This window comes from Polistes fuscatus, unplaced genomic scaffold (assembly GCF_010416935.1).
Source record: "Polistes fuscatus isolate 324 unplaced genomic scaffold, CU_Pfus_HIC Scaffold7, whole genome shotgun sequence".
NCBI lineage: Eukaryota > Metazoa > Arthropoda > Insecta > Hymenoptera > Vespidae > Polistes > Polistes fuscatus.
Genome location: NW_025113151.1, coordinates 7,861,951 through 7,888,745, shown reverse-complemented (window position 1 = coordinate 7,888,745; position 26,795 = coordinate 7,861,951). Strand labels below are relative to the sequence as shown.

The following is a 26,795-nucleotide window of genomic DNA, read 5'->3' as shown; positions in this document are numbered from 1 at the left end:
TTTTGTTTTGTTTTGTTTTGTTTTTAATATCTTAATAATTTTAAGAAAACAAAAGAGCGATTTACTTTTTGCGAATTATGTTTCTTTCTATTTCTGTGTTGCCGGTATCTCATCAAACAGGTGGATTAGATGTGTTCAAAAATTTTAGATAGAACGATGACAATACACGTGCAGTTTCCTTTTTTTTGTTTCCTCTCTTTTATGCATTTTTAACAGGAATTTGATAAATTTTATTTGGTTCTTTTTTTTAAAACAATAAATTTCACGATAAGGAATGAAATTTCGTTGACATTAAAAAGAAAACCGCAAAATTGTTCTAATTGTTCTAATATATTTTTTAATAGATTAAATTTGATCATGATTTATTTGTTCATATTTATAATTATTTCGAGAAAAGTTATATAATTAAAACGTTTTTTTTTTTAACTCTTTTAACCAAATCGTTAAACGATCTAATTTTAAGTTTAAATAAAATCATTTAACATAGATTTTTATAAAATAACATTTATCGAAAAAGGGATGATACTCGAAGAGACAAGAAATGACGATAAACGAAATACTTTTCTAATGAAATAATCGAAATCATTATCCCCGCGATATGAAATTTTTATTATAAAACTTTCATGTGTGTTTTTCTCATTAGTAAATTAATATTTTAGTCGCAGTTACACGTACATATAGTTTCGTAAGTTTTATTTCCTCGTCCTAAGGTAATTAAGTTTGTATCGGAAAAGAAAAAACATAAAAAAAAGAAAAAATTAACAAGTGTTATTTAAATCTAAGATTGTACAAAGTTTAATTTACTATATCAAGCGTTTATTATATCTGTATCATTAATTATATTATCAATATATACACATATACACACATAACTACTTATCATCAACGAATTTAACGTGATTCTTTTCTTTTTTCAAAATTCTTATTAAAAAAGTAAAAAAAAAACGAAAATATTCCAAAGACCTCTAATCTTCTCGATTAGTTAATTAATCGTTTAATTATAGAAAACTCATTTGTTCTTGTACCTAACAAATACCAACTAACTTAGCACATACAAAAAATTCATCAAGTTCGAGCGTGCATTTTGAACGTTCGTTTTGAATTCCGAAACAACGACGACTACGTGCCCACGTACGCGTTTCTATGCTGTATCCAAGAGAACAATGCGAAGAGTTCAGAGAGAGAGAGAAAGAGAAAGAGAGAGAGAGAGAAAACTTTCTTATAGTCGTAACAATATCTCAGGTACGTATCGATGATTCACTACTTGCTTATGTTCCGGAAAGGGAAAGGCAACATCGAGATGATTAATTTTTCAATCCGTTTCTTAATTTGTTTTCTTAACTCTTCTTCATTTCATTTGTTTATCTTTCAAATTGTCTATTGAATTCGATGAACGAACATTTTTTTACATTTTTTTATTTTAAAAAGCACATTGTTAAAATGACTTGACCAAAAATATTTATTTCTATTCTACAAAACACGCGTACTATTATTCTCTATTGCTTTACAATAATTTCCATCGAAAAAATGTATTATTAATTTTGAATTAATCGCGCGTGTCAAATTCACACTTTCAATATCTTAACTTAAATTATATTGATTTGAAATGAAAAAAAAAAAATGATGCATTTTAATTCTTTGTATTTTACGAAACGCGTAGCATTAATTTGCATTGTTTACCCCATTGTTTTGTACGAGAAGATTTATTCCTTTGTTGTGCTACGAAACTATAAGTAATTTGCATTGCATTTTATATTAAGGGATCTAATTTTGTTGTTGTTGTTGTTGTTCTATTTTAAGAAGACAGTAGTTGCTCATGTGCATCGGCCCATCCGGAAATCGTTCTCTTCCCTCTCGCGAACGTGTTAATCCTCTAACGGAGTTCCTTTTTGCGCTATTCGAGCAACAGGTGACTCGTCTTCATGATTATCCGGAAGTCGAGTCAGTCTCCCTCTACGATCTCGAGCAAATTTGAAACTCGCTCGATTATGATTCGAATTTACCAACGTTGGTGGCCTCGTGACATGTTTTTGGCTCGACACGCACACAAACACACACACACATACAGACACAGACAAAAAAAGATGATCTTTATTGTACCCTTTTTTCTTTTAATAAACCAGACGAGAAACGTGGAAGTACGAAAGAAAAAATTATTAACACACATGGGGGTTCACTGATGTGCATCCATGAGTGTCCAGCCCTTCCTCTATCTCTTTTTTTTATCCCTTTCTTAAGAATAACATTTCAAAACTAAAACTGCATATCTAAATTTTTCATTTTAATGCTACAACTAAACTCAACGTGTAATTATTGTAATTTGCGATAAGTATAGTTTAAATCACTCAAGATGAAGTTATCTCTGCACGGTTATTGTTATTTTATTTTATAAGATAATAATATTTTTTAACATTGTATATAAAACTAATAAATAATGTAAGTTTTACCAGATTGACAGCCACGAATTGAATTAACAATAATTAAAATTGTATCTCAACAACTCGCTAACGTTTACACGAGAACCCATATATTTATATATTTTTTTGTTTAATATATAGAACTTTAATTCTATAAAAATTATATTATTCATTCAAACAGGACTAGCCACCTTAATACCAAATTTATATTTAACTACAAATCGTTCAATTCATAAAACTACCAAGAGACATTTAATATATGAAATAAATAACACCCGTTCAAAATCATTCATCCAGAAATAAAAATCCTATTACACACACACACACAGAGAGACGAGCGATTAATAAAAGTTAAATTACCACGCGTCCCCATAGATTAACACCCATCCCAACTAAACATCTACAAAAATAATCCCCCTGAAAAAAAGAGAGCTGAATAACGCACCAGAGTATAAAAAAAATCTCCGAGTAAATCCTTTTGGAATAAAATGAAAGAGAGAGAGAGAGAGAAAGAAAAAGGAAAGAAAGCAACAGAAAACATAATCCTTAAAGGAAGATTAGGAATAATTCAGGTGAGGTGCTGCCACCTGCGACCGAAGTAAACTCCGCAGGTGAAAGAGAAGTAGAGGAAGAAGTAGTAGAAGAAGAAGAAGAAGAAGAAGAAGTAGAAGGAGAGGAGGATATAGACGAAGGAAAGAACAGGTCCCTTTCGAAGAGGGTTGCCAGTTATATTCCTCCCACCTTTTGTCTTGCTCGAGGCAAAAGCAAGCAACCGAGTGGTGGTAGTGGTAGAAGCAGCGATGTTGGCAATGTAACTTTGGAGGGAAGGAAGGAAGAAGGGGGAGGAAGGTAGCAAGCAAAGGGGACAGAAAGGGGGACTGACGGGGCTTCGAGGATCAGGGGGTTCTCGGAGGGGGGACGCTTTGTGGTGAAGAGACGCGCAGGCGCGCAGGCCCGCGGGGTCCTTTGCCCCAGTCGTGCGGTCAGCTAGTCGAGAAAGACCCAACGTTCGCTTCGATTCGTTAAGGAAAAGGCCGCGGAATCCTCCTCACCGGAATCGGCCGGTGCCGTGTGAAAAATAACATCTTTCTATCTCTCTACTTCTTTTTTTTCATCTATCTTTTTATCTTTCTAATCTGTCTTTCTCTCTCTCTCTGTTTCTATCATTCTCGTTTCTCTGTAGTTTTATCTTCGTATTTTAAATACAATTTTTTGGGTCCACTCGTTTGTTTATTTTGTGTTTTCTTTTTTTCTTTTGTATATTTTTATCATTATATTTTTATTTACCGTTTGTAACGAACGAACAAACAAAAAAAGGCGCGAGTGTGCAGTAACGAATGATCGATAATCCTTAAAGAGGATTTGAAAAAGGGAGGATCATCTATCTCTCGTGCAACCGAGGATCAAAAATTGTGCTTGTCAGTGTATTCAGTGCCATGGGGATCTAAGAACGACGCCAAGGGTGAGTTTTATTTTTTTTTTTATTTTCTTTCCATAACGATCGATCTATTCTATGTTCGTTAACTATTATTATTATATATTTGTTGATGATTTCCGTTGCTAGGTAAGATATATTCGTATGCCGAGTGAATTAGTTATGGCGGGTAAATGAGAGATAATATTGTGAAATGAAACTCGATTGAATTTTTTATTTGGTTATTTCTATACGATGTGATTGAATTTAACGTAAAACACGAGTGACAAATGATAGACGTGTTTGCTAGAATACAACTGATGATAGAAAAATGAACTGCATTATTTTTAATAAATTTATTCAATTAAAAATTTAACATAATTTAAAAATTATATTTAATAAACTTTTTTTTAATTATAAAATTACATTTGTAGGGGTTGGATATGATTTTTTACAGGGATTGAAGTTAATGAGAAATCTTTCGTTAATTTCAAATTTGTTTCATAAATAATTAGAAAAAGAGGCACTTGTATAAGTATAGAATTTAAAAAAAAAAAAGACTTTCAAGAGTTTTCTTCTAATTTATGGGAGGGTCTGGTTAATGTCTGACCCAGGAAATCGGTCCCAAGTATTGGTAGTAATATGATAAGTAACACATTTCTTCCAATATTTTTCTTTCGAACCAATTTCCAGAAAATAGGATATTTTTCTGGCACTGAAAAGTCCCAGAAAGTTGTTTTACTGGGACCCTCATTTTTAACATTTTTTACATATGTTTAGCACATGTGTAACCAATATCTAAATTAAATCGAAACGTTAGCAATATTGTATTATCAATATTAAATAAAAATTTAAACACAGTAATTACGTTTAGAATATTTACAAAATAAAATGTAAAAAATATTAATTGTTATACAATTTATATTTATAATAAAATAAAATAAATTCTTATATAGGTGCTATTAATGAGTTAATTAATTATTATTTTTCTTAATTTGTTCATCGCAATGAGAGGGAGATTTTTAATTGTTTAATAATAATAATAATAATGAAGGAATACTTGTAAGAGCACTGACCGGTGATTTGAATTCTCTGCGGAAAAACTATATCTAACTGATTCATAAATAGTGCAACTTCTTACCTTGTAAGCAACATACTCGCGTTAAATTACAAAGCGATACAATCTTACGTTTCTAGGATCGTTAACGAGTCTAGAATATAATCGAGATTGAGAAAAATCGATGATATCTTTTAGACGAGTTTCCGTCGTGGGTGCCTTCGCCTAACACTAACAACCATATGGAAGAAATAACGTTGCGCAACGAATGCGACAAGTCTTGATTTTTATCCTACGTCAGCGTTTCTATTTTACAATATTTTCTTTTCGTTTAATCAACAAATTCAATTATTTTGTATCAATCATTTTTCAGCTTATTATCGAGTTTGATATAACAGTTGTTTTTACAAACAACACTTAATAAAGAATGCAACTATTCTTTTAAAATATCATTCTTTTCATTTCTTGTTTTTTTTTTTTCTTTTTTAATAAAATTCTAAAGTAATTAATTTTCGTTAACGGTAAACTTAAAAGAGATACAATTGTTTGAAATAGTATACACTGACGATTTAATAAAATTATGTTTACGTTCATATTGATATTTACAAAGCGTAAATGCAATAATTGAAACGGTTTAGTAAAAATTTTCACGAAAATAAAAGAAAAGAAAAATTAGTTAGGTGTAATAAAATACAAGAAAGACATAATAGACATATATGATCGGTTAGAATATTTGAAATTGTGATTCCAAGCGTGTCCGAGAAGGAAGGCCGAAAGGGAACGAACGTAACTTCTTAGAGTTTGAATTCTCTTGGGGTAAAAGCAGCAAGCAGAGAAAACGTTTCTTCTACGTAGTAGAAAATACATGCATATATATATATATATGTGGGCGAATGAATTCATGGTAGAATTTTAAACGCCTTTTAAGTATCCACTGACTTTAAGTCTCCGCAACAACAACATGCTCCAACAACCAACACATCTTCTTTTTATATTTTTCAAAAAGGGAATAAACATCGGGATGTAAATCACGTCGTTGTATTTATTAACGTATGGCGTATATAATGTCCCTTTTTACGGTACGGGTTTTGTTTTAAAAGTAAACAATAAAAATAACAAAAATAAAAATTAAAAACAATATATAAAAAGAAACAAAAATATCAAAAGTCTACATATTTTCATATATAAATCACGTCGTTGTATTTATTAACGTATGGCGTGTATAATAATGTCCCTTTTTACGGTACGAGTTTTGTTTTAAAAGTAAACAATAAAAATAACAAAAATAAAAATTAAAAACAATATATAAAAAGAAATAAAAATATCAAAAGTTTACATATTTTCTTCTTCGTATTTATAATGAAATAATAAATTAAATATATCTCGGAAAATAAAGATGAGATAATTAATAATTAAAAAAAAAGAAGAAAATAATGAATAAGTATCAAAATAGTTTGATATAAAAATGAATACGACCTAGTAAAATATTATATTTAAAGATCGTTTAAACAGGATGAAACTCTAATGGCACAAAATCGTGATTCGTTGGTAATCGAAAGAGATCTCCTCTTTCTCTTTCTCTTTCTCACTTCGTACTACGAAGCAAGCCAATCGTTTTCATGCGCTTTTACATTTGAGGTCTCGCAGAAGTGGATAGGAATCGAAATAAGAGTGTATTAGTAACACTTGACACGAACGTTTAGAGATTGTCGTGTAGAAGCTTGCAACGGGCAAGCACATTGCCTCTCCTCGTTTGCATGTGTATCTGTCTCCGTATTTGTGCAATCACCTGTGCGCGCGCGCGCGCGCGTGTGTGTGTGTGTGTTCGTGTGTATAACCACCACTACTACCACCACACCGCCACCGCCACCGCCGTCGTGAAATGCAGTCGAACCGGCTATAGATGCATGCACGCATCGTGGGGCCCCAAGAACTTTGTGGGTCCCCATTGCCACGAGACACATAACTTGTAAACAATCTTTAAAGATCAAGAAAATGAACATAATATATTCCGAGATCAAGATTATTATCATTTCTAATTGGATATTTGTTGTTTTGTTGTTTTATTTTTTTTAGTCAATATGTTTTTCATTTTCTTCTTTTTTATCTTTTTTAATGAAAATCGAGAATATTGAAATCCGATTTTAAACGAGAGTCCGTTCATTTGAACGTAAGAAATATTAATCGAATTTATGATCGCAAATATTTCGAGTTCCCCGTTAAACTTTCACTCATTCAAATTCGTCTAACATATCTGTGACCGGTGTGTCGACGTTTTATTTATGTAAGAAGTCTAAAATGTAAATTGAAATAATTTTATTCTAACGAACGAAATATTAATCGGTGGATGAATAGATGAAATATTGTCGGGACTATTTTGATCAAATATATTTGGAGTTCTCGTAAAACTTTCACCATTTAAAATTCGTCTAACACACCTGACCGAGTAATCGTTGAATTACCTCGTTGCCTTCAAGGGACCGGATCGAGAAGGAGGCCTCGCTAAATACCTTATTACTTTTGAATTAACATATCGGTACCAACATAACAGGACTTTTTCCTTGCTCACGGCCACGAGCTTGTCAGCACTCTCTTCCGTACGGATATCGACTTCAAGAAAAAGAGAGAGAGAGAAAGAGACATTTATTTGGGTCATTCGTCGTGCCTTTCTCTCGTATTTCGTCGATATTTCTTTCAACGATATTTCTCTAACGTAACAACGATTGATCGCTAAACGTTCAACACAAAAAATACATAAATACAATATATACGATAATAATTACAATTTTAAACTGATTTCTAATTCAAATGTCATTTATATATTATATAATCCTGAAATTTAACACTAAACCTACCACCGTGTCTTGTAATTTGTACAAAAAATCATAAAAACTCATAAAATGTATAATATTCATTTATAAATAAAAAAAAATCTATTATTCACCATCCAATTGATTAAAATCTCATTCTATATAAAAGATATACGTTTTTTTTTCAAAAAAGCAATCATTTAACCTCTCGCAGTACGAAATGTCGATAGGAATTACCGTTAAAAAAAATTCTTATTTCTGTAATATTTCATTAAAATGATAAAAAATAAAAGAAATAAATGTAAAATATTATTTCATCTTATACTCAATCTTATATTCTAAATCATTCATATTGGTGATATTTAAAGGGTACTTTTCTCTTTCTCATTCTCTTTACGATGATCCACAGAGAGGTGGTCACGCGTGTGCACAAATGTGGTCACACAGGTGTCTCCTTTCGCCTCGATCTTAAAACATAAAAAGTGAGAGAGAGAGAGAGAGAGAGATAATATCGGTAGGATCGAGATCGATCGATCGATTCATTCTCTTCTGACTCTCCCGGGATTTCTAAGCTGTGGAAAAACCAGTTTTAATCTCTCTCTCTCTCTTTTTTTTCTCTTTCTGTTTCTTTCTATCTTAACAGAGTGATATAAATGTCCACGAGGAGTAGAGGAGATAGGAATACCGTAAAATACGAGATTCGCTTCTTACGCGTCTCCATCAACGATAAGCACCAGCAGCAGCAACAGCTTTCATTTTAGTTTCTACAAGCAAGACCAAGTATCGCTACTTTCAACGACGTATGCTATATAATAAGAATGTGGTATTTTCGATAGATATACAGGTTCGGTTTATTGCTCAGAATAATAGTTACATTGTTTGAGGACAATCTTCGACAGACTATGACTTTAATCATAGCAATCACTTAATCCGTTCACCGTTTCATCGATTTCGATTCGGACCGGTTTCACATATATTATTGTAGACTTTTGCCTTGAAATAATAAAAAAATAATGATAAAATAGGACAAGAAAAATATATATAATATAATAAAAAGACAAACTTTCGAGCAACATTTATTATTCGACCGAATTCGACTACGATATCGTCAACGTCAAAGGAAACGGTCGAAGAAAAAAAGAAAAAAAGAAAAAGAAAAAAAGCAAACTTGTTTATCGTCTATGTTCAAATTTCTCTTTCTCTTTATCCATGTAGGAATAATTTCCTTTAAAAGTATTCACGTTGTTCGAACTCTCACCTTAAGTTTTGATCGAGGTTGTAGCTTTTAGGTTATTGGTGAAAAGCAAGCAAACAAGGTGGACAGATGGATGGATGTCTGTTAATTTTTCCATTCGTACAAAGTCGATAATGAAAAAAGAAAAGAAAAGAAAAGAAAAGAAAAGGAAAAAGAAAAAGATCAAGTTTGTCGTTTAAAAGGAAACGAAAAGAATTTGACGAAAGTTATCTACATTTTGTTCTCTTTCTTTCTCGCTGATTCGAGACGTCGATTTCCCAACTTTCGCGTTCACCAACCCCAGACTCCGATCTGGCCCAATTTCTTCGATCTCTGCATAGCCAGTTCGAATTCCAGAAAGAACTTCCTGTTTAAGATAGTTTGACAACAAATACTAGACACTTATCGCATTACAACCAGACAACGATCGAACGGACGTTCACCGTTCTCGAAATGCCACTTGGACAGTTAGATTCGTTGTTACGTTGTCAAACCGTTATGGTTAACAAACGATTGATACGTGTCTTGCTGTCATTTGATATTTATTTTTTCTATTTCATTCGAATGTAATATTGATTAATCCACCTTGTAAATAATACCGATAAATGCATTCCTATTCTCTAAATTTGTTATGCCAAATTTACAAACATGCTATCGTAATTTTTAAATTGATTAGAATTTCGTAAGGCCAAATGATTAACTTCACTTTTAGAATTTCTTCAAATTTTAATATACCAAAATATTCAGATTAATAATATTGATACAATATTGGTACAATATATTTAAAATAAATTTCATTAATAATTAGGCACCACTAAATGTCTAAAATTGTTTAAATCATACTATAAAAAGTGCTCTGATAATTTACATAAATTTATCGATATTCTCTACTATTCTTTTTTTGGTTGAATTAATCAATTTGATAAATAAACAGCTGATGCATTATAAATTATTCACAATTTACTTATAAATTAATATTATATATAGAAAAATTGAAAGATAAAGTATGAGAAAGATATACTTCATCCTGTAACGATCTTAAAGTGTCCAATTAATTACGCTCGAAATATTCGACACCGACCGTTATATACATCTTTATACATCTTTTCTTCTCTTCATTTTACCTTTTACTCTTTCGTCTTTCCTTTTACCGTCATGTTTCGTAGATCACGATGCAACTCGGATGATCGCGCAATCCTGAGCCAGATCACACGGAAATCGCTAATTAGGTTAACCACTCGAATACGAATATGAAGACTACGACGAATAAGAAGAAAAAGATGATGATGATGATGATGATGATGATGATGATGATGATGATGACGATGACGGAGGAATATTCGAAAGACTCGGAGGGAAAACGGCCTTGGTGATATTGGCGAGGCGTCCTTAAGCCGGTATTTAGCTTTCACCGAACGTATACACGCGTAACATATCACTCGTTTCTTCTTTTTCGTCATCATCGTCGATTTATTCCTTCCTTGGCATTTGCTTAACGAATTTTCATTATTATTTCTTAAATAATAATAATAATAAGTCATCATCATATGGATCCGATTATTGATTTCTATTTAAACCTAATCGCTATAATAAACTTTTTGAAGCATGGAAAGAAAAAATAATACTCGCTGATTATAAAAGGTAAAATGAAGTTTATGCAATATAAATCATTTCGAATAATCTAATTTATATATATATATACAAACAAATATTTAAATAACAATCCAAGAAATTTCTCCTCGTTAACCCTATTGCAATTGATTCTCTTTTTTTTTCGTCATTTCCTTGAAAATTAAAACTGAATTTTCCCTATGCTCGTAAACCTAATAATCAACGATAGGACAATGCGTGTCGGTGTTGCATGATATTTTATTCATTTGTTCTCTAACACGCTTCGATGATCTTCTCTTCCGCTTTTACAGAAATGATACAATTTGACGCTTAAATCAGAAATAATATATATAAATAAATATGTTACACACGGATAAAAACCTAAATGACAGTTAAATGAGTCAATTATAAACGACTTATTAAATTTCATTTTCCGTTTACATTTATACGGTATCTTTGGCACGCTTTTTTTTGTAATCAGAATCTAAATGAAATGAAATAGCGTCGATTACTTGCTCGCTAGTCGATCAAGTTAATTATGTTTAACCTTTCCGCGGACAGGTATCGTTTGTGGTTGTGTCGACGAAGTCGTCCTTGACGATGCCGCGAAGATTCCTTTAAGGCCGCCACGAAGAACTTTCTCCGCAACCGTAAGCTCCCTCACTCCTTCGACAAACTCGATCGAAAGTATCTCTTTCTCTCATAAGTTTCTTATACTTCAAAACCGGCTACTATTGAAACCAATAGGAACTTTTATATATCCTTTACAGTACGACGACAAAACTTTATTCCTAAGATTTATCTACGAACTTTGATCTACGTTCTAACATAAAGCATCATGAATTTTTACATTAAAAAATGAACAATTCACTTTCTTTAATATAATTTTCGTATACAGATATTATTACGATTGAAATCTTTCGAAGATACTGAAATGATACCGAAACAACGAAAATTGTAATTATATATTTTACAGGACGACAACAGGATTTGATTATCAATCATTTAAATCTATAAATTATATTTTAAAATGGAACGATTAATATTCTAATTCGTCAATGATATTTTCAAATATACCAATATTATTTTATATTGATCGAAATCTTTCGAAGATCCTGAAAGGATACCGAAACAACGAAAATTGTAATATTATATTTTACAGAACGACAACAGGATTTGATTATCAATCATTTGAATCTATAAATTATATTTTAAAATGGAACGATTAATATTCTAATTCTTTAATTAAATTTTCAAATATACCAATATTATTTTATATTGATCGAAATCATTGAAAATCCCACGATCATTTTGGTGACCTACTCTAAATCTTGAGAGTAACCGTAACTCTTACAGAAACGAGCTACCGAGTAACCGTTATTACCCGCATGTTCAGGACGATAAGTAGACATCTCATGAAGTAGGATCGTTCATTGGACGAGTTCCTGCACCTTCAACGTTCCACACGATCCGTTTATAACGGGTGGTAGAAAATCATTTGAAAAGTGACCATGAAATTGCTCCGTCTCTTTCTCTTTTTTCCTTATATACATTTTATTGAGAAAATTCTCTAGAGAAAAGAAGAAGAAGAAGAAGAACAAAAAAAAGATGTTTGACAAAAATTTCTCTTACTAGTAGATACTCTCCTTAAAAAGAATACAAGCCTATCGAGCTATCGTGTTATTTCTTATTTCAATTTCCTATCGTAGGAAGTGCACGATTGTGTAGAATTACTAATACACTATCAACTAAAAGTTTCAAATAACTCGTTGAAAAATATTCAATTACAAAAAAACTAATTGACAAGATGTTCTGAATATGTCAGACTATTGTTCAAAATTAAAGTGACATTTTTATGAAAAAACAATTGAAAGAAATATAGTCATTCCTTGTTTAAAAAAAACAATACAAAATGTAAGACATATATTACTCATAAATTTTCTTTAAATTAAATTTACATCGATTATGCATTTCTTTTTTTTTCTTATAAATATCTTCTTTCACCAGAATTTACATGGTGATATTCCGAAGTTTTGATCGGTAGTGTATAAAAGATCCTCGTTTAATCTTGTATCGAATAAACGTTAGATCATCGGAGAGTCCTGTTTTCAAGACGATCTTCGATACTCCTTCGGTTAAACGTCCCGCATCGTGAACACGAGATGATACTTGTATTTATATATATATATATAGGTATATACTTACATGCTTTATATACAAGTAAACTTCGTTCGTTCTACCAATGATTTTTTCTGACTTGCGTATTCGCGACACACGATATATATCCTTTGAACGTTGGAACGTGAAAACAGGAATAGAAATACTCGATATATTAATAGTCTATATATACACACATGCATATATACATATATACATACATGGATACGATTGGATGCCTGGTATGGCCAGATTTAATGTCTACGTATTTCAAAGTAGCTTTTTGCTTTCTATGTATCAGCAATCTTGGGCAATATTTAATTCTATTAATGATTACAATCGAAATATTTATTACCTGCGATTAATTACAACCAAGGATTATTTAACATTAGTAAATTAATCAAATTAATGGAAGATGAAATGTACGGATTAATTTGTCAACTATTGTATTTTATTAATTAAAAAAAAAATGAACGAATTACTTCGTAACGATTGTTTTGTTGATTTAGTTAGAACTATTGTGTGATTAAAATTGGCGTGTAATTAAAAAATAGGATTAATTGCAATCGTCGATAGAGTTAAATATTGCCCAAGACTGGCACGTGTTTATCTATGTATTAGTACGTATACACATTTGTACAGATATATCTAAACGTATGACCAACTCGACCAGCGACACTTTCACTTACAGGCAATGTCCGATCAACTCCAGGCATGCAGCTACCTAACAACAAAGCTAACGCGTTACAGTTTCGTTCCATTGCTCCGAAGAATTCAATCCAATTTTAGCACTTCTCTGTACAACAATTTGTTCTTTCTAAAACTAATTAATCGCTATTATATATAATTTTTTAAATTATCGACATATATAAATAAATACTTTTTAAATTTCTCTTTTAAGAATACAAAAAAAAAGAAAAAATACAGAATTAATCAGAGAAAGGATGAACCAAGAGAAGAAAGGCGGAAGAACAGACGAAAAATATTTTCTCAAGGAGAAATCTTAATTGAGAATTCGTGAAGTCTTGCGATCGTCCCTGTGTAATTATTTCTTTAATATATAACGTACGATCGATACGTTGAAACACGTATACACATATCTGGACATGTATAAATGTATGTATGTATGTATACAGAAATACACACACGTACACATATAAAAAGTTTCGATTCTTGAAACTTTCTACTTCCTTCGAAAAGTGAAAAAGAACGACGGATGTTGTTGTTCTTCCAACAGACAGTACGGACAATCTCGTATATAAATTCGAAACACAGCAAAAGCACTTGTGCCACCTTCCTATAACCTGATCGTATATCGATTCGATCTCGTTCAACCTCGTGTATCGATATTTCTTCATCGTGAAACCTTTCGATTCGATACTTCATAATTCACGGTTCGTCGAGCAACGCCGTTCGTTAAGTTATTTCCTTCGAAGAAGATTCACGTAAGAACTAACCCAAGGAAGAACTAATTTACCATTGAATTAACTATTCGTCTTAATTAAGTCACGCCCGAGATAAGGAATTAATTTCACCAATTAATTACTTCATTTCAATAAATAATTAATATATATATATATATATATTATTTGTATATCGGCTCATTTCACAAGGTTTCTATTTTATTTCGTAACGATCTATGAATTCTACAAGCATATCCTATATTATAATTGCTCACGTATTTCCTGAAAAAAAAAAAGAAAAGAGAAAAAAAGAAAGAAAGAATTTATCACATTTCCATTTATTACCCTTTGAAATTAATTATGATTATGGTTATTAATATCATTATCAGTTGTTTTCCAATAATATATCGATGTTTTTTTCAAGGAAACTTAAGAATCGAACTGGAGAAACAAACTTGATTGTTCAACAATACACAAACATAGTTGTTCTTTTCTGAATATAGCAACGTCGAGAAGGAGATCCGGTTTCGACGATGAACAATGGACATCAATGTTATGCTAATTACTTCCGACTGCATCGATTTGTCAATGTAGTATATATCAAACTCACTCTCGTTGATATTATGCTTTACGTAAATGTGTGTCTATCACATGGACAATAGAAATTCTTTAATATTAAAATACGAAAATCAAGAATAATAATGCGTTCGAATTTTATTATGAAAATACAAAAAAATGTGTAAAAATTTATAATTAAAAAATATGATTAAAAAATATAATTAAGAAATATTTTCGTAAGATTAGAATTGAATTATTTTGTTATATGACAAACAACATTAAAAACCACCTAACGGATATAAAGATTTGTTCTTCGAACGGTGACCACCGTCAGAAAGGGAAAGGTTAGAATCGAAAGGATACTAAAGATTTGTACTGGACCACGAACGGTTTCACTTTCAATTGAGGAACGTTTAGGAGAGAATGACCTTCGTGTTGTCTATCCTAAGTAAACTGGATAATTGAAGGAAAGAACAAATAAAAAGAGAAAAACGAGTCTGAAATGTTTAAAAAGAACACTTCCGTGAAACACGAAAGGACACGGATGAGGAAAGATGAAACCGTTACAAAGAAATCAACTCTATATATCAACGTCGAACTCTAACGAGTAGTACGACCTAGCTTCCATCATATTCTTACTATTATTATTATTATTATAACAGTTTTGAGATCGATCAAATCGACAAATTCGAACAAAATCAAATAAAATCGGTTTAGCCATCTGCGACCATCAATATTACGATCGTCTGTCCTGGGAACAGGAAGGAATATCTTAGAAGAAGATGAAACGGTTCTCCGAGTAAATTGAAGCCATTTGAAAAAAAAACACGAAAAAAAGAAAAATAATAATAATAATAATAATAATAAAACGGAAGCATATAAGAATCCTCATGTACCAGCAACCTGTTTTACTACGTTAACGTTTCAGATCGTTCAGTAGTTTCAACCATGACGAAACTATTTCAAGGTTGAGTCAAATTCTTAACTTATCTATTTAGTAAACCCCCCCCCCCCTAATTTTTTTCTTCAATATTCTCTCTATGTTTTTTATGATGAAATCAAAGATTTATCTACAGTTGAGATTAAAAAAAGAAAAATTAACAATTACCTTATCCGATGCTTAAAGTAACCGAGAAGAAGAAGAAAGAGAAAAGAAATAAGATGAAGGGAGAGGCAGCATGCTTTTTGATCATGAAAGCGCGATCCCTTTCAATCTTTCCAACTATCGTTCTCTCGAAAGTCTGAATAATCGAAGCGTACATTATTCAAAAGAAATCGAAATGATCTTCCAAGACGTGGCCGCGCCTAGTTGTGTTAAGACTCGTCTACAAGGTCGTTCTCTCTCTTTCTTTCTTTCTTTCTTTTCCGCCTCTCTCTGTCTCTCACTCTATCACCCTCTATCCTTATCTTTATTTTTCCTCATTTACCCTCTCTCTCGTTCATTCAACGACAAGCCGCACTTTCATTTCACAAAGTCGCCGGTGTCGCTCACTCGCGCGACCGTTTATGGCTATTAAATTAAATTCCACGTCCGTCACACAAGCCTCTCTCGCATACACTTGCAGGTATAACTTGAATGCAGAATGCGGTACTTGGGCGTAGATCATTAATGCCGTATTGCCGGTTCAGAGTCGAATGACTTTAGAAGACCCGTCGAGAAATAACATTGCCTGATAATCTCTTCTCTCACTTTTTATAATATATTTAATTTATCGCGAATTTAACGAAATTATCTAACTCTTAGATAGAGAGACGAAAGAAAATGAAAAATAAAACGCGTAGTATCGATATTATTTTTATGATTTATACGAAATACACGACGTAACGATTTGTATTTTGATTTATTTTAATGAAGAAATAACATTCTGTACTTATATATCTTTTTCTCTGTCCACAAAAAATATTTTTAAATAATTTTCACTAATATTGATACAATTATGATTGATTCGTTTGATTCTTCTAAAATATATGGAAATAAATGGACGTCTAAAGAGTATAATCAAAATTCAAACGCATTTCGTAGAAAGGAATTAAAATTACTATTGAGATGCTTGCAATAAATATTAATTGTTAATTCAGGAAGATAAAATGCCATACACGTAGCGATCGATAGTGTGGTGGTTTATCTATAGTTTGCTTTAAAAATGATTTCTCCATTACGTAATGTATTATGGTATTTGAGCGATAGAATCAATCGTACTTTTTCGTTCCTTCTTTGTCTCCGTATTTAATACGATAGGATTATTATTATTATTATTATTATTATTATTATTATTATTATTATTACAAAAATGAACATAACGAACGGTAATTGAAAATCTTACAAAAATAATGATAAATTATTCAACGAGCATACCCCGATCGATCGGTATACATTGGAAAAAGTATATGTATAACGACGTAATTCTATTTGTTGAATAACCAAAAACCTACTAAGAAACTTACATATGTATATATATTGAAAGGAATATCGTTAACTCTCGTATTCTTCTTCCTTCTTCCGTAGCGTACACGAAGCTCGCGTGATACCATGTTATCTCAAAGAGTGGAACAACGAAACATTTTGTACACTCTTTTTTTACAAATATTAACTTGTATGACTAGAAGAAAATTTAATAATTTAACTCTAATATATATATATTACATAATTTAATTAATTATTATATAATTAATATTATTTTAATGAATTAAATTATGATGATAAACAATTACGTTATATATAAATTAGAAATAAATAATAATTATCACTGTGTAAATGAGAAAAATTGATTACATACCGTCATATGTGTTACATCGATAATAAAAAGAAAAAATTTACAAAAATAATAAATATTTATGGAAATGAAAAAATCAGTCACAGAAAGATGCGAAAGAACACGTTTTCTTGCAATATTTATATACATACTTCAACTTAATATGTGTTAGTGCGTTTGTAGATAGTCGAAAGGCGTGCAAAGGAGTCCTTACGTAAGTGTGGGTTGGCAAAAGAGCCCGAAGGCTGTAGCACGAGCTGCCGTTGCTGCCGTTGCAAGCCTGTCTGTCCTACTTTCTAATCAAACCGATCCGACCTGGACCGTATCCGCCGTGACGACTTTCGAGGATGGATCTACCAAGACGAAAATTCGTTTCCAAAAAAAAAATTATCTAAACTATTTTAATGAGACAGACAGGAGATGCATCATTCAAATATGAAGATTCCCATGATCGATCTTGCGATTATCGAGAGAAACATCGAAAGGAGCCGATTACGCGTGTCACCTTGAAAGTATCACGTAAAATGATCCACGTATTCATATATACATATATTCATATACGTATTTATGCGATAAAAATTAACATAAGAAAATCGAGTCTTTATAAAAAAAGAGAAAAAATGTATAAATAATTTCGTATACGATTAAAAGAATTGCATGGTGCTTCGTAATATTCTATCGCCGTAACATCCGTGAATTCCAGCCGCGATTACGTTAGAAATCAATTATATCTGTATTACTCAGTGTGTGTATTTTCCCCTATTATATATACTTTTAATTACAAAAAGGGTAATTCTAAAACGTGAGGTATGCGTTAATGAGACTTCTTATTTCTGTCTTATTATTCCATTGTTATTATTATTTTTGTTCTGACAATAAGAAAACATAAAAAAAAAAAAAAGAAAATAAACGAAAGATCGGTAATTTTGTAATTACACGCGTTATCTCGATATGATTCGTACAAAGTTTGAAAGCTCTCATTCGGTAAGCTAATTTTCGTTACATTTTAATTGGACGATAAGTTAATAGAGAAATATGTGGTAGAACTGGTTCCGAATAATAAATCGATCGGGGAGTTATCGATTCTTGCCAGAACGAGTTTCCGTCTCTCCTCTCCTCTCCTCTCCTACAACACGGTGCACACACATTTCGAAAACGCCTTCGCTCCTTTCGATCTAACGTATGCGCATAAAATAAATTACCTCTTACTAAGAATAAGAAAGAAGGAAAGAAAGAGAGAGAAATAGTAATAGTCGTTACGCATTCGTGCCTGACCATTTCGGCATTTCTAGTTCCTCCTTTCAGTGAGGAAGGCGCTAAGGAATTTGCGAAGGAACGAAAAACGGCACTTTCCACGCGATGTTAGAACTTCAATACATCTAATCGCTATCCAACAGTTTTACAAATTAATTACAATTATTTGATTTCATTCGAGTTGGATCAATAAATTAGATTCAAATGTTAGATTTCGGTTCGTCGATTACGCCAGAATCGAGCTACGAAGTATAATAAAACTTTCAATATAAATATTTCTTAACGATTTCCTAATGAATTTTTTCAATTATTTTAATGAACTTGCGTAAGTTCTTAACGAAGTATGATAAAAAAAAAAACAAAATGTTAATGTAAAATGATGCTAAATATAGCGAGAAGGAGAGATAAAAAGAAAAGAATACTTTTCTCGAGTCGTGCATTTGAATATCCAAGTGGGCGTGTAATATCGTCTAAAAGAGAGGTAAAAAGAAAGGATAGAATGAAAGAAAGAAAGAAAGAAAGAAAGAAAGAGAGGGTATCGTGCTCCGCATAATGATTTTTCTCGGTATTTGCTTTAGACGGTCTCGCACGCAGAGTGACTGCCTTATTGGTCGTCGCACATGTACATTTACGAACACTTTTGATCAACATTTTGTTTTCTTCTATTTCTTTTTCTTTTTTTTTTCTTTCTTTTTCTAACTCTTAACACTCGACTTGTGCCTCGTAATAACCATAATTTATCCAACATACTATTCAAACAAATTTACCTATTTCTAAGCAAGCGTCGTGCAAGCGTGACTACTACGCGTATAAAAATTACGTCCTTATAAAAATTATATAATTACTAATTACTCGATCTTACCGTTATATACAACACTGTGCGTTCGACGAAAGTATTCGTTAACGAAATATTTAGGTGAATAAAATATTTCTAATCGTTTATATAGAAAAAAAAAAAAGAAAAAGAAAACGAAGATAGGAAAAAATTCGCGAGAAATTTTGAAAAAGGACTCGCTCGAATAAACAATCCTGCGTGTTTTAAAACTAAGAAGTTTTCATAACGTCCGCCATTAAATAAAACCGTCCATGACCATTAGCCGAGGAAACGAGAAAGGTGCCTTCTTGGTGGTGAGCGCTAGCAAGGCCGTGGTTGCTGGTCGCGTTTAGTTCTCGTTTAATCCTTTTTTTATTTCCTTCCTTTTCTTTATTATTACTATTATTACATTATTATTATTATTATATCCTAAGGAACGTTTTGCCTGGATCACCATAAGGAATTCGTACATTAATGCGATTGGAAGCCTGGATACGAGATATACGACATCTTGTGATCGATGTTTTATTTATTCGAATGATCATGCTTATATATACTCACATTGTTTCTTATAATCTTCGCATTGTTTCTCCGTAACGTGTCTATATAACATTTGATATTTCCGGGTAATACATTAGAAAAGAAAAAAGGAAATAAAATGTATGGAATTTATTATGATGACTCGGCCACTCTCATTTGCATCGAAATCTAAAAAGAAAGAAAAAGAGAAAAGACGATTCTAATTTGGATGCTTACAAAATTTGATGCTAACATTTGAAAAAAAAAGAAAAAAAAGGAGAAACAGAAAAAAGAAAGAAAGAAAAAATAAAGAAGAAATCGTACGTTACGATTCAACGCCTCTTATCGTTCTTCGTTTACTCGTTCATTCACATTCATTCAATTCTAATATTAATTCTACGAGGTAAAAAGAACACATTCCGTTACGTCATTCATCTTACTCATTCTTATTTCTATTCAAGATCGAGAATATCGAATAAGATCTCGATTTATTACATATAATTTCGTATGAAAAAATAACGTGAAAAAAAAAAATAAATAAATAAATAAAAAAAAACAAAAAAGGGTAAAAAACAAAATAGCTCTTCTTGTTCTATTGTTTGTACTTACTATACTGCACACAGTATAACGTTCGTTTAAACAGCAAGAAAATCCTGCTACTAATTTATGGCTTCCGTGAATATCACGTTGGATCCTGCGCGCGCACACAGGACGACGAACAAACATATATACCTATATACATACACGCATACACACATGGTGTCACTCCGCCTACGCAGATGGTGATTTTATTCTATCATGGAATAACCCCGTACTTTGTAAACTACGAAAGAGAGTATACTCATAAGAAAATAAAATGTCCGCGCTGTAAAATCGCTAGCCCGTGCATACTACTATTTTCCAAGCGTGTAAGTAAGGATACGCTTCTGTACTTCTAGTTAATAAACTGTGGGAATTACACGAGGTTAGTAAGAGATGATTCACCATAAATTTTATTCTTCAGTTTCTTGCTAACATAAAAAAAAAAAAGAAGGAAAAAAAAGAAAAAAAAAAACAATCTTGGAAGATGAGACGTGATCGATTCTCGTGATTCGGATTCATTTTCATAAATAATGTATGTAAGTATTCATATACTTATATACTTACGTACGTCTCGAATAAAATCATATGATGTAAGCTAAGATATTTATAACTTCTTGTTTCTCGAAACCTTGTATATTTCCGTTTTCTTTTAATAATAGAAAATAATCCTACGGATTTGAAAAACGTAATTAAAAACGAAACGCATCTAAAGTGTAGGCGTAACTCAAATCGTAGGTGGAGCAATGGTTTATTTTTTTACAACACGTATATATTTTATATATACGTATTTACGTAGAATACATATATATGGTGTGTGTCCTTCCCTTTTACTCGAGACATGCTCGCAGGAATATTTTATCAAGAGTGCTCTTTATTATCTGCCCACGTAGTATGTGCTAACTCGACGATGATATTTGCTTCGTAGTTCAAATTTACGCGTGCTTAACTCGACTCGAATTTTAATTCTTTTTTTTTTCTTTTTTTCAAAAATAAATGAGCTAACTCTAACGATAAATTAAAGATGTTCGTTTCTTCAAATAATTCATTTTGAAATCACGTATGTTTCTTCGCCGCGTATCTAAATGATTTTAAAAATAATTCGAATAGAAAATTAATTTTTATTACTTTCTATAAAGGGGCAAAAAGAATGAATGAAAGTATCATGTAAATGGAAACTAAACGTCACGAAAAAAAAAGTCATAATAAAACGGGATCTAATTTCTATGTTCTCGCGTCTACAATTCATTCTTACGCTCATTCATCTTTGCGTTAGTAGCTAGACAATGAAGGGAAACTAACGAAGGAGACTTTAATGCACGGTAGACGAGCAACTCGGTGATTCCAACGATGAGTTCATTACATGAGGAGGCGGTAGTAGTTGTTTAAACTCACATAAACGAACTCCACTAATTTGCACTCTCTTATTCTCTTCAAAAAATGGGGAAACGAAGTACCACTTATTCTAACGTTACCTTATTAATTTATAAAATCAAAAGTCTTTAACGGTTCGACACTGTTCATTCGCTGCATATCGTATACATTTTAATTCAATGAGAAAAGAAATACACGAGTGTTTCACTTTTTTCGTATAAAACTTCGATTTCTTTCCAATATAATCGACCGATTGAAGAGCTCTCGTACTTGTGAAATTAATAAAAATAATGAAATAAAATGAACGTGATTTTACGATGTACTTAATCAATAATATTGTTTCATAATATTAAAATTCGTCAATTAAAAATAATGATGAAGTATTATTAAAGGATCGTTAATTTTATCACAATCATTAATCTTAGAAATAATATGAAAAAGCTAATTGAATTATTATAATAAAATAAAATATTATCTAACAGTACTATTGATCTAGGACCAGTCTAGTCACACAGGAACCGTTCGTTTGCTGTTCTGACCTGGATAATTCTGTCTTATTGCACGTATGTTTGTATGAATGTACGAATGTATGTATGAACAGTGAAGTATATACCAAACCGGCTGCGTGGATGTAGGTATTGTCTCGCAAGGAATGTAGAAAGTAAAGTATCTTGAGTAACACAGCACGATGGGAGCAAGAGTATAGGCTGTCGACTGGCGAGGATGCGCCTTAGAGAGCTCAAAGAACGCTATCATCATCATCATCATCATCATTATCATCCTCTTCGTCGTCTTACTCTTGGTACCACCATGTTGGATCTCGCCGAAAGGTCATCGTCGATGCTCACACGCAAATTCATTGTAAATATGTCGCGATTAGGTGTTGCTCGTAAATAAAATATCAATTTATTATATTTCATCTCAAACTAATACAAAATTATATAATATATATAACGAAAAAATACAAAATATACGAATATATGAAGTATTAGGAAACTATGTATGTATTTACTAGTTCTATAGAATATTTTTAATTTGGCGAATTTCGAAGAAATATTCGCGATCGCGATAATATCAATGGAAGATTCTATTTTTAAGGAAGAAAACGTTTGACCTTTTGAAGAAATCCGTCGAACTCGATGTATAATAACTCTTTCGATTCGTCTCCCTCTCACATAGAGGTACGCATTGTTATAAGAGTAAAAGAATTTTTCCACGTTGAAAGGACTCGCACAATAGGATGGTTAGAACACGACTGGGGGCATGAAATTGTCCGGTAACACTAACAATTAAGCATACAATAGTCAGAGCTCTAACTGTACGTTCTTTTTTTAAACTGAAAATTTTCGACTTGACCGATCGACCGGCAATCGATAATGATGTTGCCAGATGAAATCATTTTTCTTTCCTTTCACAATACGTAAACGACATTGAACGTTCTCTTTCTTTTCTCTTTCCTTTTCTTTTCTTTTCGTATCGATTCGTCGAGCACGTTATCAGACCGAGATAGAAAGAAAGAAAAAAAGAGCAAAGTATTACGATAGTTACGACTAATCGATACGAACTTTTCACGTAATTCTAAATAAAACGAGAACTTCGAAGAAGCCAAACTAGAAATTCAAATCTTTGACGTTTAAAAAACTGGTAGCTCTACTTCGAACGAATGGAATTAGTCAAGGACGATATGATTCTCGGGTTTTGCGAGAAAAACTTGCCACGTATAAAAGAAACAGAGATAAAAACAGACAGACAGACGAAGAAAAAAAAAATTATTAAATATGTGGGAGCTTTGATTAGTATACACATATTTACTAGTGAATAAATGCAAATACGAATTGATCGAATCGTTATGTCCTGCGAGACCAGTCCAACTTGTTTTCTTGATTCTACCATCGGATTGGATCTGCAATAATGATTGAATGTTACCCACGTTTTTAAGCTAAACTGTCAATTAAGAAATGTTCAAGTTGATTCAGATTGATACAGATTGAATCCTTTAAGTGTACCATCTAAATTATTTGTAAATTGTTTGATTTTTCTATTTTGATTTTTGATTTTTTTTTATAGAAATATAAAGATCACCTTTAGTTTTTTATTATACTGGATATACTGTGACACTGTAATTAAAAAGGATGTTGAACGCTAATCAAAGTGTATAGGACCAAAAACTAATAATTATCGAGATATTATTAATTATATCTGTAATTATTTTAAAAGGAATCATCCTGTACATATCAATCACGATTTTTTACATGTATATGTCATCCACATGAGGAAAGAATTACGTGGGGAAGATTTTACAAATTTAAAGGTTTTATTTTATTCAAGAAAAAGATTTATAAAGATAGTCAGGAAAAGGTGGACAGTTTCCTGCCTTGATAATCTTTCCTTTCCGTCATATGAACGAAGCTTTTAGTTGTGATTGCTACATATTTTCTTTCCACAAAGACGAGGAAAGATTGTCTTTACTTTTCCTATCTTATCCCTACCCATTTCCTTTTAATTACCGTTAATCCCCGTTTATAAAATTGTTCTTCGATGGTAAAATAGAAAAAGAAAATACAAGGAAAAAAGAATGTTAATACGGCCTTTCGAACGACAATAGTTGTCGCCTGTCAATAGTAAGTAGAGTGTGACGAGAATATATATTCTATACAACTATACCTATGTGTATTATGCCTGATTCTATTGGTAATCAGGTGAACTGTTCACGTTCATTAGATCAATCTTTATTATCAAGTTTCTTAATCGAAAATCACTAAATATCATTATTAACGACAAAAAGTATTGTAATAAATATTATTTAATCATTAATTTTAAATTCATCATTAAAATAAATCATTAATTTTTTTCATCCCCGGCATGATTAAGCACCGGAGGAACTTTAAATTCCTTGACTCACTACTTAAGAAGTTCTACGATGGCTCCAAAACACTCGTCCACGTTTTAGGTTGAAATTATGGTGGGTTGATCCGTAGTAGGTCGAAAACATAATAGATTAATTTGCAGTAGGTTTAAATCCTTGAATACCGACTTGATGAAAATTTAATGACAATCTGAAAAAAAATAAAAGAAATAAAAGTTAATAGCATTTTTCGTAATCAAAAAATATATATTGTCAAATTATTATTATACATTATGAAATTTAAATCTGCTTACCTATATTTTCTTGTAGAAAATATTTATTAAATTTTTTATCTTCCATGATACATTGATTCTAATACGTATTAATTATTTATGAATTACGAGACGACACTGAATTTAATTCGCGAAACTTTATTATTAAATGCATGTATATAAGTATAATTTTTTTGTGACTGTTAAAAAATGAAAAATAATACTAAACTTTAAACGTACAAGCACTGACTCTATAACTGACTATAATTAATTTTAATCGCGAAAACGCGTCCAAATTTTAATTAACAAACACTGCTACTAATTCACGATGATTATTTTTAATTTGTATTTTAGCGATGCAACACTCGATTTATTCATTGCTTCACGCACGACTGCAATGAGATTCTGAAAAAGAACAAAAAAGAAACAATTATTAATAAATGATTATAATAAAAAATCTTTTAAATTATTAAAGAAATGTTTAATACAAATGTTTACTTACTTAAAGTCTTCACTGATGTTTGCACGATGAGCATCCTGCCCAAAGATAATGAAGAATAATATTTAAAAAAAAACACTGCGAAATTAAGAAAAGCTGAAACATACAAAATGTTATAGGAAACGTACAAAATAATAAAATTTATAAAACATTCTTTGTAAATCATTTCTGAAGAAATCATTTCTAAACTAACCAAACTTTTTTATGTATAATGATATAGATAAATTTAATATATAATTATAGTTTAAATTAATTAGACAAAATAAATATACATATATTCTATGTATATATAACATATATACATATAATATATAACTAGAATTTAAATAATTAATAATAAAATACTAAGTATACGTTACAGAAAACTGCTCGTTGCTCTCCTAGATGCTCACATGTCGAAATAGAACATCTGAATGAAAATTTGGTTGTTATATTCTAGTTAGTACCCTTGAAGAAATACGAAACACGTTCATTTGTTATTGTCAGCTGAGCTCGGCGTAAACTTCCCCTACTTTGTTATTTACATATCGAACGTTATCTATCTATCTATCTATTTCTCCCACTCTCCATCTTTCTCTATTAAATCTAATTTACACAAAATAAACTTACATGTCTGATGAATGTCGACAGCTTACGTAGATTATTTTCATCGTATTTTCTGATGCGTTTTTCCGTTCGTAAAATGCTTCTTGAAAAGCTGTAAGTACAAAAAAAATTAGTAAAGAAAACAAGTAATTGTGTGTGTGTGTGTGTGTGTGTATATATATATATATATTTATATGTATATTTAGGATCTGTAAGTGTGACAAATATAAGATCATATCAATGAAATTCAAAATGTATTGTATATGATAGGAATGCTATTAATGTATCCATGTATATATGCGTATGTGTATGTGTATGTTATTTATGATATGTATATTTATGCATGTTACACATGCATATATGTATTATATATTATGTTATATACTTATATACGTACATGAGTATATCGGCTAATTAACATAAACTAATGAAAAATTAGTAATAAGCATCATTATAAAACAAAAGATCTATATAGATCTTAACAATAAAGTTGAAAAATTAAAAAATAATTATTAAGTAGAAACTAACCATAGAATGCCAAAAGACCGATTTTATATTTGTGGATATCCTTTAAACGCAACAATGTCTCGATTTGCTAACATTCTTTACGCGAGAAAAGAATGTTACGAATCAATTAATA

At 31.2% G+C, this 26,795-nt stretch overlaps 1 protein-coding gene across 1 annotated transcript in view; it reads left to right on the top strand.

Annotated features, from left to right (window-relative positions):
* Positions 1–3,797: 3,797 nt before the first annotated feature.
* Positions 3,798–26,795, top strand: part of LOC122524038 (titin-like) — a 37,586-nt gene continuing 14,588 nt past the window's right edge. Inside the window, exon 1 of the mRNA XM_043646078.1 lies at positions 3,798–3,879. The gene's annotated coding sequence lies outside the window, so the exon portion shown is untranslated. The remainder of the gene's footprint in view (positions 3,880–26,795) is intronic.